Source organism: Martes martes (genome assembly GCF_963455335.1).
Source record: "Martes martes genome assembly, chromosome: 7".
Taxonomy (NCBI): Eukaryota; Metazoa; Chordata; class Mammalia; order Carnivora; family Mustelidae; genus Martes; species Martes martes.
This window is the reverse complement of record NC_137894.1, coordinates 31,587,715-31,602,752: the sequence shown is the minus strand read 5'-3', so window position 1 is coordinate 31,602,752 and position 15,038 is coordinate 31,587,715. Positions and strand designations below refer to the sequence as shown.

At 38.7% G+C, this 15,038-nt stretch overlaps 1 protein-coding gene across 2 annotated transcripts in view; it reads right to left on the bottom strand.

Annotated features, from left to right (window-relative positions):
* NPTN (neuroplastin) overlaps positions 1-15,038 on the bottom strand; it is a 69,941-nt gene that overhangs the window by 36,374 nt on the left and 18,529 nt on the right. The window lies entirely within an intron of this gene.

Here is a 15,038-nt window from a genome sequence, read left to right as displayed (position 1 = left end):
ACGGCCTTCCCCCCACATCCTATTCTTCCCTGGGTCTCTGGCAAACAAACGGCCCAGCTAGCTGTGACTAGGTAACCTCTACCTGAATGCAGACCTTCAGGCCCAGGAAAACAAGACAGTCTGTACTTCAGAGTGCGAATTACTAAGGGTGTCAGCTCAGCAGTGGAACCAACAGTAACAGCAATCCAACTCATTGCCAATAGAGGGACTACGTCTTCCACAATTCCGTAAGTTCATACAACTGGAGAACTCTCCTGAAAAGTCAGTCTTAAAAATAACCATGGTACTTGACAGGCTCTGTCTACATAGTTTACTTGCCTAGCTCCCAGAGGCCAGCTCATAAAGAATAAGAAATATGTAATGATGAATTAAATTCTATGGTGAAGGCTAGGCCTCAACAACATTGCCAGGCATTATTCAGGAATTAAAGTTTTTGTAACCTTTAGCATACACTCCCATAAGACGAGGTGGCAATGGCAGAAAGAGAGTAGAAAATCCAGACTTAATTGAAGAACTTGGGAGTAGGGTCCATAATAAACTAAATCACAGTGCAAGCATACTCTCTCTCACCCATTTATTCCACCTAAGGTTCATCAGCATCTCTACCAATTCAGGCAGTATCCCAAGGTACAAGGCAAGAGGGGCTGGTCAGTTTCCCTGGGGACCTAGCTGGCCCCTCTGTAGTGAGCAGAGTAGGGCCAGGATCTATCAACATCAGATTTAAAATATTCCAAAGGAAAGGTATAAATTAAATGGAACAGTTTTCCTATAGTCCAGAAGCCAAGGATGTAAAGGAACTGGCTGAAAATGGAGGTTACTAAGTGGAAAACTTTCTGTTTATACCCATAGAAGTACTTGCCTTTGGAAATAAACTCCATCCCATGGACCTAAGAACTCTAAGAGAGGTACTATACTTACTTAAGTAGAGGCCAAGACCTCCAAATTCATACTAATCTTTCAATTAATAAAACACTGAGTATCTGGGGAGGATAGGAATACTATAATTAACAGCCTTAGATTAAAGTTTTGCCTGAAAATGCTATTCTAAACTACTTCTTCAGATCGGGTCAGTTCCTTGTAAGGAACTATCTATCAGAGACCCCAAGAAGCCAACAAGATGTCACTCTTAGATGCAGGGGAAGTTCCAGAATTTCAGAAAGGAGACACCAATCCCCAGCAATGAAAAGGCGATCTCAATTCCAAGTAAAGTGGTACTCAAGGAACCATGTCTTAATTTCACAAACTGCCACCCGCCCACTCATTAAAGTCAAAGCCAACTAACATAGAAGGACAGGTAAAGGAAGCTGGTCGTTCATTTTACCACTGGTTTAATCATCATGGAAAACTGGTTATCAATAAATCCCTAGGAAGCAGTAAAGAGTAGTACTCTGTTTTAATCACACTCTCAATCATTAAGTGTAAATTACAAGTGCTCTTATTTTCACATTTTCTGTGAGCTGGGGGAGTTTATGTCTTCTCAAACACTGTGATTATGCACAGACTGTCCTTGACTTATGATGGGGTTACATCCTGATAAAGCCATTGTAAGTTAAAATTTTCTAAAGTCGAAAATGCATTTAATACACCTAACCTACAGAACATCACAGCTTAGTCTAACCTACCTTAACTGTGCTCAGAACACTTACACAGGCCTACAGTTGGGCAAATCACGTAACAAAACATCTACACTTTGTAAGTGTTGAATATCTCATAATTTATTGAATGCTGCATGGAGAATGAAAAACAGAATGGCTGTATGAGTCCAGAATGGTTTTAAGTGTATCAATTGTTTACCCTCGTGACAGCATGGCTAACTGGGAGCTGCAGCTCGCTGCTGCTGTCCGCCACCATGAGGGAGTCAGGGACTGCAGACTGCTAGCCTGGGAAAAGATCAAAATTCAATACCTATTGAATAGGTATCACTTTTGCACCATCAAAAAGTTGAGAAGTTTTAAGTTGAACCACAGTAAGTCAGAGACCATCTACTTGATCATGCTCTAGAAATCTGTTGGTGGGTTTGTACTTTTCCCCCTTCTGAAACGCAGGGTGACATTTAAGCCTCTTTATCAATCTATTGATCTTGCTAATATAAAAGGAATGCCTGCAAGTATGTCCAGAACCCCCAAAACCCATCCAATTCCAGTATAATCTCTAATCCCAACACTACACAATTCAAAGGTAGCTGAGAAAAAGCCTGAACACAATTCCCACTGCACAGAACCAAGCAAGTCACTCAACCTGACACTGCCACCCCTGGGCAAGACTCACTACTAAGGAGGAAGGAATGCTGATCTGATTTAGTTTAATTTTCTACCTGCATATAGGAAAATGGGACTAAGTAAAAAAAAAAAAAAATTCTGAATTAGTAAATTATATGATGTATATTTAAACAAACTTATATGAAAACAAGATTTAAAATCCCTTAAAACACTAACAACAGACATCTATCCATGTGCTCTTTGAAAGCTGTTATTATTTATTATTAGCCATGTGCACCAACAGGTAACATTTTCTAAGTACAAATTATGTGTTAGACAATGTGATAAGCACTTTATATTACTTCATTTAATCCTCACAACAGTCCTATAAGATAGGTGCCACCATAACACCCTTAAAGATGGAAACTAAGGCCCTAAAAAGTTAAGTACTTTGCCCACAGTCACAAGCTAACAGTGAAAGACTCTGGCCTGAAATCCAGGTGTGTCCAAAGCCAAAGCATGGTCTCCTAATACTTTCCACAAGTGTGGCCAATATCCCTTACTAAAATAGAAAAAGGTTTTTGTAGTTATTTAAAAGTTAAAGATATTTTTTGTCACCACTTAAATTAATAATTACATTTTACATAATTTACATAATTACAATAATAATTGCTGACTACAAAAAGCAAGGACCTGTCCATTGGAATGTGCAGCACAGTATGATCACTAACTGCTTAAAATTATAATTCTAGTAAAGAATGGAGACAGAGAAGCACAGGATCAGAGTTCCCCAAGCAAGCGTGGGGCAGGGGGAGTGGGGTGCAGAGGGGAAAAGTGAGAAAACAAAAGAAAAGATGGTTCAGAAGCAAGACTGCCCCCTAGTTCTGATGACTTCATCACCTGCTCTTGAGAAGGCTGGCTTCATAAGAGGGAAGAGTTTAAAGACATTAGATGCATTTCTCTGATACTGTGGTCAGTGGGAAAATTAATAAAGGGCAGTACCTAAAGTTTTTATAAGACCTAAAAGTTTACAAAGTGCTTCCACATGCATCATATTGCCCTTTCATTCACATAGTTTCACAAAGTCTACGGGCAGGCGCAGGGAGTTGTTCATGACTGCGTAGGTAGCTAACTAATCCTGAGCAGAGATGGGACCAGAACGCAGGTCTTCAGCACTTAGTCTACTGTTCTTTCCATTAAGCTGTACTGCCTCTAACGAAACCAAGCACAGGATTCCTTGACAGCTGAACATGCATCAAAAATCCATGAAAACAGATCTATTTCCCCTCCTGGCAGCAGGGAAAAGAAAAAAACAAAAACCTCTCTACACAGTATCGTGAAATCACAATTAGCAAAGGAAAGTTATTAGCAACCATCTACCTCATTATCCATCCCAAATTAGCTCCAATTCAGGAGAAGAGAAGAACCAGCTTGCAGCAGCAGCAGCAGGAGGAGGCAGACAGCTCAGAGCCTGACTCACTCTGCCCTGCCTTTCACCACCGAGGGCTTTCAATCTAGTATGTGCGCTCAACATTAAAGGACACAACCGCCTGAAGTTAGGAGGGCAGCAGAAGCATCTGTTTGATCTCCAGGTCAAAGCCCATCCAGTATTTTGGAAAAAGCCAAAATTTCTGAAAAACCTCTTCCCCACCATCATCTCTTCCCACTGTAACATATAATGGGGCTCAGATCTCAAACAAGTTTGAGGAAGGACTAACAAAGCGCATTCAGTTCAACACTGATAAAGGAAGCTGAGAGGTGGTCACAGGTTTGGGGGAAGGGAGAGACTAGACACTGGGGTTGGAGGAGGACAGCAAGCACAGTATAAAAAAATAAAGACAGTAAAACCAGGAAAGCAGTAATGTAAAATTGCATAACTGGGGATGGGGGATGGGAAGCAAAGATGACAGCTGGGGCTAGCAGCCGGAGAAAAGGAGGAGCTCTCTGGCAGAAAAACTGGATGTGTAGATATGTAGCAGCGGGTGAGAAGAAAAAGGGAACACAGAAGAGCAAGTTGAGCCCAATCCCAAGAAAACTGCTTTTACATATGCCCTAAGGAAGCAAAAAAGCTAACTTAGTCCCACGTAGGACCCGAGATCACCACTGATTTTTACAGCTAAAATTCTCACTTACCTCCAGGGCAATCTCTGAACAGGTAATAAGACTAACTTCTCTCCCTCTCTCTCTCTCTCTCAGCTGACTACTGCCAAGGCCAGGCTTTTAAATCTAACCTGCTTTTGTCACCTCTTATTTTTTTTAAACAGCTGTTCCCTTCAAGCCCCTGTTTACTACTAATTCCCTGTGGGTGGCTCATGCTGCTGTCTCCTTCATGCCACATAATAAAGAGAAAATAAAATGACAGCCAAGAAGAAAAGAGCATTTCTCTCCCCCCATCTTACCCTCAAACACACTCTCATATGATATACATCAAAAAGAAGAAAGACTGAGCAAGACAAGCTGACCTCTAACTGTGGTTATAGGCATAGTATTTCAAATATGTTTAAACAACTATGAACTGCTATAAGGCTGTATATACAGGTTGTATGTACACATCTTGCCTACCTTTTTTTTTTTTTTTAGAAGATTTTTATTTATTTATTTGACAGAGAGTGAGCACGAGCGGGGGAGAGGCAGAGGGAAAGAGAAAAGGAGAAGCAGATTCTCTGCTGAGCAGGGAGCCCAACTCAGGATTCAATCCCAGACCCCTGGATCATGACCTGAGCTGAAGGCAGAAGCTTAACTGATGGAGCCAACCAGTCGCCCCACATCTTGCCTATCCTTACTGTTAACTTAAGAATTATTATCGCTATTCCTTAACAACAAAGCTAGGTCATAAATCCATATGCACTTATTCTGTGTGTAACCATCAAGGGTAAGGCAGGCCCGAGGCCCTGGGAGTGGATGAAAATGGGATAACCTCATTTTCTGCAGCAGGAAGTATCTGGGTCTGATCTCACGGATTAGTCTGATCTGTAGGTAGAAATGGCAGCAATTACAAACCCATTCCTTTCACAGCTACCTCAATCAGGCAGACATGACAAAGGTTTAGGACTGCCCCCATCACTAGTTTCTATGCCAGGGCCCACCCTTTATTTAGAAAGGGTACCATCCAAATGGCTAAAGATATCTGTTCAGCATTTTAGCCCGCCTTCTGTTTTGGAGAAACAGGACAATCCAGTCTGAAGGAGACTATGTAGTTTAGTGATTAAAAGCAGCAAACTCTACAATCAGATTGTCTGGAGGTGCAATCACTAACTATATGACCTCAGGCAAGTGACCTAACCTCTCTGAGCTTCTCCTAATCTGCAGAAAGAGGCTAATAGCAGTAGCAACCTCATAGTGTTATTGCAAGAATTAAATGAAATAACACAGCTTAAAACAGTGCCTGGCACATAGTAAGCACTCAATAATGTTACCTATTATTATATGTCTCCATAGAAATAATGCTGAACAGGCCACATGCAGTAGCCTTCAGCACTGCCCCACAACAGGCTGGGAAGCAGAAATGTTACATCCAAAATGAGTTCTAAATTAGAATCCAACTTCAAGAAATAACAAAAAATTAACCTTTAAAATAAATTTAGAACCAGAATGGAAGTAGACTGCAGAACACAATGAAAAAGAAGGGAAACTAGAAAGGGGAGAATTATAGTAGCAGTGGGGACTCAAGGAATTTGAAATGTTACTAGAGTTATAAACCATCGAATCAGATAATTGTGAACACTGTGGAAAGCCCAAGAGTAATGAGAATACAAAGAGGCAGTATAAGATTCTCCTTTAAAAAAAAAAAAAAAAAAAAGAATAACCCCACAGATTACAACTCAAGCTATTTAGCAATGAAATATGGGAAGATACTGAACACTGGCCTGGCCAAACTATAAATTCACAAAATGTAAGATAAAATGGTAGTTACAGGATTTTGGACCATGTCAGATTAAGCTTAATCTCATCTAACAGTGTCAGATTTTGAGTCAGTACCTCCACACCTTAAATTCTCTTAACACTGAGCAGTTTCTTCAAACAGGAAAGATGCTATCTTCTTTATGAGATAGTTGTAAGTCACGTGGTTTATGTGGAAAAGCTCTGTAAACTGTAAAGCTCTATGCGAATGTTATTTTAGGACAGAGAAGGGATGCATCAGATGTGACTAATCTTCAACAAGGATTTTCATTCAGTCCTGTTGTCAATTACCATTGACAGGCTAAACAATCATGATCTATATAGATCCATGGGTCTAAAAGTCAGTGACAAAAAAAGAAAGAAAGAAAGTAGGTTAGAAGTATGATAAAAAGAAACCATGGGCTTCTCTCATCCCAGAAAATAAAAACAAAATTTTGCTTATAATACAGGGGTGTCCCAGGCCTCCAAGTTAGACATCTGTGTCTCAATTGTATTGCTACTGAATGAGTGGACAAATAAGGATCTTTCTAGTAAGCTGAGAGCTGCACAGCTTACAGGGAAATGAGGCACGGTTTACATCTAGGTTGAATTCTTCAACTTCTTCAACCTCAATCTCCTCATCTGAACACTGGGGATAATAATCCCTAACTCCTTCAAAAGGTCATGGTGAAATTCATATAAACAATGGTATAGAAAAATTACTTTGCAACCTATATGGCTATAATATAATAATATAGGTGGTCATTTTGTGCACGCATTCTAGTCTGTAACAAAGGATGACTTAAACCAGCTCTGGGTGTTCTAAGACTCACCCATGGGGGGAGGGGTTGTCTACTGCACTTTTTCTTCATTTTTCAATTTTCAAAAGGAATAAAAGCACTGAAAACCACTGATTCAAAGAATTTAACTATGTTTCGAATAGAAAGTGACCTTAAATAAGGTAGAGTTGCCAGCAATTAATAATAAAATTTAGAATTCTGGTCCCCTCTTACATTTTTTCATGTATATGTAACATGCTCCAGGGGGGCTCAGTAACACCAGCCTAGGACCCTGAATGTCATCAAAAGGGTTCTAACAGATTGAAAGCTCTGCTTACATGTTATTTATTAGAAAATCCTGGCCACTGAAGTCTTTTACAGACATCAAATAAATAGCTTCATTATTAAAGACACTCCTTGAGGCTAACAACATTTCCTCCTCACTCCAAGAATGAAGAGGCATTTTAATTTAATCTTGAACAAAGAAAGTGAGGCTGAATATAACTGATCAGGTCTCATTTTGACTGTGATATCAAAATGACTATAACCTTAGTGTTTAAAAACTAAGGATGTGTCCAAGGAGAAAAAACGAAATAGCCACAAACAGCTATCAAGCTAGTTTTTAAGGAAGCTTGAGGAAATCTACATAACTCCACAAATAGTACTCAAGCTGCTAGTACACAAAGGAAAAGAGCTAATTTTACTAGCCATTAAAAACCAAGGACATCTCATCCAAAGGAGATAGACAAACGCATACAAATCAGCTATATCTCAAACGGTGTTCTTAATAAAAGATCTGGTTTCAAACAGTAAAACCCTTATACATTTAATGCTCATAAAAACTCTGCTATTCTGGGGCGCCTGGGTGGCTCAGTGGGTTAAAGCCTCTGCCTTCAGCTCAGGTCATGATCCCAGGATCCTGGGATGGAGCCCAGAATCGGGCTCTCTGCTCAGCAGGGAGCCTGCTTCCTCCTCTCTCTCTGCCTGCCTACTTGTGATCTCTTGTGATCTCTGTCAAATAAATAAATGAAATCTTAAAAAAAAAATTCTGCTATTCCAATAGACGGTCAAAAATAGCTATGGGCCAGTCTAGAACTACATCCAAATGGAACTGTGAGGCCAAAACCAATTTTTTTGTGTGTGTTGGGGGTGGGGGGTGGGAAACAGTTACAGAGCATGCCTCAGTTGACCCTCCAGTTAGGATTTATTAAAAGCAAAATAGGGGTACCTGGGTGCTCAGTTGTTAAGCATCTGCCTTTGGCTCAGATCATGATCCCAGAGTCATGGGATCACGCCCTGCATTCTCTCTTCTCCCTTCTCCACTCCCTCTGCTTGTGTTCCCTCTCTCACTGTGTCTCTTTCTGTCAAATACATAAATAAAATCTTTAAAAACAATGACAACAACAAAAGGCAAAATTAATCAATATGCTAGATCAATATGAATATGATTCAAATGAATATGCAAAATCAATATGCTAGAAAAGCTGAATACTCCAATTAAAGAAACCAATCTCACAGCCATGGGTAATTACTAATGAAAAGCTGACCTTCACTAATTACTTTTTCTGTGAAATTCACTTGCCTATAGATTCAATATAACTTTTTAAAAACAAGCAGTAGGAAGGTGAGACAGAATCTCAAGGAGACTCCCCATCAAGTACACAGCCCAACATAGGGCTGGATCTCAGGGCCCTAAGATCATGACCTGAGCTGAAACCAAGAGTCAGACACTCAATGACTGAGCCATGTGAACCTAGGCACCCCTAGATTCAGTATAACTTTGATAACAAACTCACTTTCTGTCCCTGACAATAATCAAATCAGGATTTAAACATTAAACATGACATATCTCAGCTCATTCTTTAGAAGATGATACAATTCATCTCTCTCTCTCTTTTTGGTGGTGGGCAGCAAAGCAAAGTTTATTGAGCTATAGTACAAAGCTCCCAAAAGGGGAGGGGACCCAAGAGGGTTGACCTCATCTCATTCCTTCATCATCATATATCCCCCATAAGAATGACCATTAACATAAGCAGTGCAAGCTGACAGTCTGAATATAATCTAGAAGAGATTTTAACTGAAAGAGGTAGGAAACCCGCCTCCTTTTAAACAGCCATTCCCAGAAACCAGAGTCAAATAGTTTGCACATAGGGATATTCAATCTTTGAATCACATCCCAGAATGTTAGGTAATATAGTCCCAGTCTTCTCTTCTGAGGAATTATTTCCAAAGCATAAATAGCTTATAGTGGAAACCACACTAGAAACTTTGTTATTATATGTCAAAAGCAAAACTTTTCTTAGATGGCAGAATCCTAGAGCAGCTATTCTTAAATCTTATTATGCATCAGAATCATCTGTTAAAACATAGACTGCTAGGCCCCATCCCAAGATTCTGATTCAACAGGTCTGAAGCAGAGCCTGGGAATGTGCATTTCTAACAAGTTCTCAGGTGATACTGATATTGTTGGATCACAGACAACGCTTTGACAATGTCAGTGTGAAACTGATCAATTTTTTAGCTTTTTCAAATAGAAGGGAAATATGGGCGTAAGAGCCACACAGATGTTTCTGAAACCAAGTAATACTCTCCTACAAGTTGAGTCTGATTCATAATCAAAAGAGCAAATGTGGCAAAAACGGTTGCTAAAAAATTGTATCACTCACTAGGGTTTATGCTCCCTTCAAGCAGCACATATACTATGACTTCGTAATAATGGCTTTTATCTTGTCTTTGTTCTAGTTCTCAATCTATACGCTGTAAGCATGCTTCTAATTCAATTGACCATTTTTTGAGGGCCTATTTACTAAAAACTGTACACAGGGATAATTAAAATAAACTTTGTTCCTAAAGAGAGCTCAACCTTGAGGACGACACAGAAAAATAATCAAAATACAATACAAGTGACAATGGCTATTTCCACAACAGATGTATACAAAAGACAACAGGAACATATAAGAAATAGCTAATTGTGCTGTGGCTGATAGATGCATAAAAAACTTATGCATGAAATCTAAGTTTAGCCTTGTCAGTTGTGGGGAGAGAGGAGACGGTCTTGCTCTAGGCAAGAGTAAACAGTTATGAGCACAGGGTTGAGAAGTGGCAGAATGGTTCTAGATACAGCTGAAAAAAAATCCACATTTTTTTATTGCTTTTATATACCAAACACCTGCTAAGTACTCATGTTACTCAGAAAAAGGAGACACTCTATAAACTCAAGACCTCACAATTTAAGGAGAATGACAAGCATCCTGCAGGCTAAGCAGCCTGGGCTTTCTATAGAACAAGCAGTGTGACCGATCTGACTGGTGGCAGTACGAAGGACAGATCAGAAGAAAGGAGCTAAAAAACTCCTCTGATAGTCCAAATTAAAAATGAGTCTGAACTAAGTAACAGTAGATGTAGAAATGATGAAAAGGTGATGGATTTGAGAAATGTTTAAGGGAATTAATCAACTTAAATTGTTGACCACAGGTGAAGAGGGATACTGTAAATGGAATAAAGGAAGATGAACTGAGAGTTGGCTTTGAAGGCACATACAGGATAAGCTATGCTGGTAATATGTTCAGATGTAGTTAAAAATATGGATCTGTTATTCAGGAGAGAGGTGGAGGCTGGAAATATGCACATGGGAATTATCAGCTTAGATGGAAGTTGAAGCCAAGGGAGGAGATGAGATCACTCAGGGAGGATGAAAAAGGAACTGAGAATGGAACTTTCTACATAATTACACTTCTTTCCAAATGATTCACCACTGAATGCAATGCACTTTTGGTAGGATAAAATACACCAAAACAGGAATTAATTCCCTTCCTTTATCTGGACAACACTTCTAATAAGGTCAGGTAAATAATTTATTATTCTGCTTTAGAAGATTTAAAAGAAGGGTCTTCTCATGTGCTTGCTGTTAATGACTGAGATACAAGGCCCAGAATCCATACTAGAAGCTCCCAAAGCAGCATCAGACTTTGAGTACAGTGCCTAATACTATTCATCTTTACAAAAAATCCTTAACCTTTCATAAAAACAGCACCCATTTGGTTCCAAAGATTATTTTGGGAAACATTTTTTTCTTGGGAAGAAGCTTATACTTAATCCCAACCAAATTTTCTCAATTTTTGAAAAGGAAACGTATGGAATCTCAGCCTAATGCCCAAGACTAAACCAACTCTCACCCTGCAATTCCGCAGCAAAGTACTGGAAACAAATAAAACCAATATGCCACAGAACAAGTAAATGCGGGGGTGGGGGGAGGGGTAGAAAATCAACAGGAACGTAGCTCCTGTTTCCATGACGTACTGCAAAGTTTATGTTCTTTTTCTTACCTTACGGATCTCTTCAATCTTTCTATAAAGATTAACCAGATATGAATTTGGAAAATAAGGATAGTTACACATAAGCAAATGACTAAGAGAGTCTCCACTTTGACAACTGCATGGAATGGGGAATTTCCTTCCCCCATCTAGGCTTCAACAGTCTCTCAATTTAAAAACTGAGGATGTTCAATAAAACTATGAGCCTTATTCTGAATTTTTAAAATGAGTTATGAAAGGAGTTAAATTTGACTCCACCTATTAACCATATTGACAATGTACTGGAATTGCAAGCTTCCCCACTACTTAAGTCATAATGATGGCAAAATTGTTTATATGGTGGGATTAAACAACAGGATCTAAGGAATATTTGGTATTACATACTTAATGGAAATCTGTATTTCTCTCCAAATTCTCAACAATTTACACAGTTACCGTTCATTCCTGGAATTTCAGTTGCATCTCCAAAAGAGGCAATATGTTATTATGTTTAAATGGTGAAGGGGTAGCCACAGGGCAAATGATTCTTAAAGCAACACACAATTTCACCTCCATTAAATGGGAATTTAACATACATTCAATCTGCTGTTAGAAGAATGAAGAGCCTACCTGTGGAACTTACTAAGCCTATTCAGAAAGAGACTATTAAGAATACTTTCTTAAAATTAAATACACTCCAGACAATGAAATATTATTCAGTGTTAAAAAGAAATGAGCAATCAAGCCATAAAAAGACACAGAGGAAACTTAAATGTATATTACTAAATAAAAAAGCCAATCTGAAAAGCTTACATATTATGTGATTCCAACTATATGACATTCTAGCAAAGGCTAAGCTATGGAGATAGTAAAAAGTAGCTGCCAGGGGCTAAGGGGAAGGGAAAGGAAGAATGAACAGGTGGAACACAGGATTTTTAGGGCTGTGAAACTATTCTCTATGACTCTATAATGGTGGATACAGGTCATTACATGTGCCCAGACTCTTGGAATGTACAACACTGAGAAGGAACGCTAATGTAAACTACAGACTTTGGGTGATAATGTGGTATCACTGTGAGTTCACTAATTGTAACAAATGTACCACTCTGATAGAAATGGTGTTCTAGAGAAGACTATATGTGTGGGTGGGGACAGGGGATATATAGTTAATTCTCAGTACTTTTTCTTAGCTTTGCTATGAACCCAAACTGCCCTAAAAAAAAGTCCATTAAAAATAATTAAATATACCAACTGAAAAATACTTAACAATCATGTACTAAGATTTACTTGCCCTTTGCATTTAGTACTTGACTGCAGATAAATTTTTTTTAAAGATTTGAGAGAGAGAGAGAGAGCGAGCACATGCGAACACACACACACAAATGCTCAAATAGGGGGAGGGGCAGACAGACTCTGCAAGCAGACTCCCCACTGAGTGTGGAGCCTGATGCGGGGATCAATCCCACAACCCATGATGAGATCATGACCTGAGTCGAAACCAAGAGTTGGATGTTCAACTTACTGAGCCACCAACATGCCCGACTGCAGATATTTTTTTAAATGACACATTAATGCAAAACTCCTTCAGCAATGAGAATTTAGGTTAACCCAGACAAGCAAAGTGATATCCACCCATCTTGTGTTTATGATGCAGGAACAGAAAACACAGAGCTCTTTTCTAGCCTACAAATCATCTTAAACCTTGAGATCACCCACACTTCCCACGAGACTCTTTTTACCAATGCCCTCATAACTCCACTAAACATAAGTCTCTCAGCTGAAGGAAAAACACATTATCCAACATAGGAAGAAATTTCATATACCTTCATCATATTAAGTACCCAAAGGCAGATACTACACTTATGGGTAACACAACCACATAATTTATTATGTAAATCAGGACACTTTCGGGGTGCCCAGTGGCTCAGTCAGTAGAGCATCTGACTCTTGATCTCAGCTCAGGTCTTGATCTCAGGGTCGTGAGTTCAAGCCCTGTGTTGGACTCAATGCTGGGTGTGGAGTCTACTCAAAAAAAAAAAAAAAAAAAAAAAGGAAAGAAAGAAAAGAAAAAATCATCAAGTAAACCAGAACACTTTTAAGAGTGAAAGGGATGCTGTGAATAATTACGAGAGGACAATAGGCACCACGAATGGGGAACCTAGAAGTTGCACAGTGTAAAATCAAGCACTTAGAATGGAGCTATCCCAGAATAAAACTCCAGGTCAATTCACTTTCAATCCTATATACAGTATATTTGTGATTTACAAACTTTTCCCAAGAACCTTGAGCAATAATTTTCCAAACACTGTTAAAACACCATCTCAGATTCAAATAGCACCTCCAAATTTCTAGGGTTTTTTTTTTTCCTCCTCTATCAAAACTGGTAAGTCCTCAAACCTATTCTCCTATATTCAATATTATTTGGTATCTATACCACCCCTGGCTAAGATAAATTTCCCACTAATCAGAATCTCTTGCCTTACTATAAAGTGTGCATCCATATTCAAGCCCTACTGCCTTGGTTTCAAATGACAGTATACAAAGATCAGTGAACCCTAATATTTGCAAAAGGTAATTCCCTACTTGGTAGTCTGAAAGTATTATCATATCTAGCAAAATTATCAACTCTGGTACAAAACAGGCCAAGATTATGTAGGCTAGCATTAACTCTCTAAAATGTATTATCAGGTACTTTCTGATGGTGTTTCAGAAATGAATACCAAACTTCATGGTAATAAAGTGCTAGACATACCAATTTAAATTGTAATTTTTAAGGGAAGTATAATAATGTACAGAAATTTTTCCATTTAATAATATATATATATTTAATCTGAAACCTCAGTTTCCTTGTGTGTACAATCATAAGACTGGAATAGAGGATTTCTATGGCCTTTTGTGATATAACAGCTAATATTCCATAAATTTACATATAATAAACTGAAATGCAGTATTCTATGAATCCATGAAGATGCATAAGGCAGTACTGTGCTTGTGATATACAGTATATTTTAATAGACTGTGATTTTTTAAAAGATTTTATTTGACAGGGAGAGAGGCAGCAAAAAAGGGAACTCAAGCAGGGGGAGGGGCAGACTCTCTGCTGAGCAGGGAGCCTGATGAGGGGCTCGATCCCAGGACCCTGGGATCATGACCTGAGCCGAAGGCAGAGGCTTAACCAACTGAGCCACCCAGGCACCCCTAGATTGTGACTTGTTTGGAAACCAGAGCAGGCCTCTAATTTTGTATTCCCATAATGCCTTGCTGCACATATAACAGTCAATAATATCTGTTAAAAGAATGTTGAGAAATACAATTCTCATTAACTGAGGATTAATGATCAAATCCCGTCATTAATTTCAACCTATTAACAACTTAAAATGTGCTAGTAATTAGTCTGATAATGAACAGCATAATAAAAGAAACCGTATCTCTTAGATGAGTGGTTTTTCAGAATATCAGTGTGATCTTTCTGAATATCGACAGAATCATAAATTCTAGAAAACTAGACTATGGTATATTTGAATTTACCATAGATGCCCTAGAAGCTACTTTTATTTAAAAAAAATCAAATCCCTAATGTCAGTCTGTTTTCTTGCCAGTGTATTCATTAATACTAACAAGCAAGGGAATAAAAATTGAATTTAAATAGATTTTTGATTTGAAAAAATAAAAAACAGATTTTTATTTGAGATTTTACTTTACAATGGGAATGCAACTTTCCCATTCTTTTCCAAATTAGGTAATGAGGCTGCCCTTCATCCATTCCGAAAGAGAAGGAAATTCAGATTTCCCTGTAAACCTCCCAGAATCAAACACAAACAGACTAGAAGTTTCTTCTTTGAAAAGATAACATTTAAGAAAATCCTTTCTGGGGGAAGGGGCATTTTCTA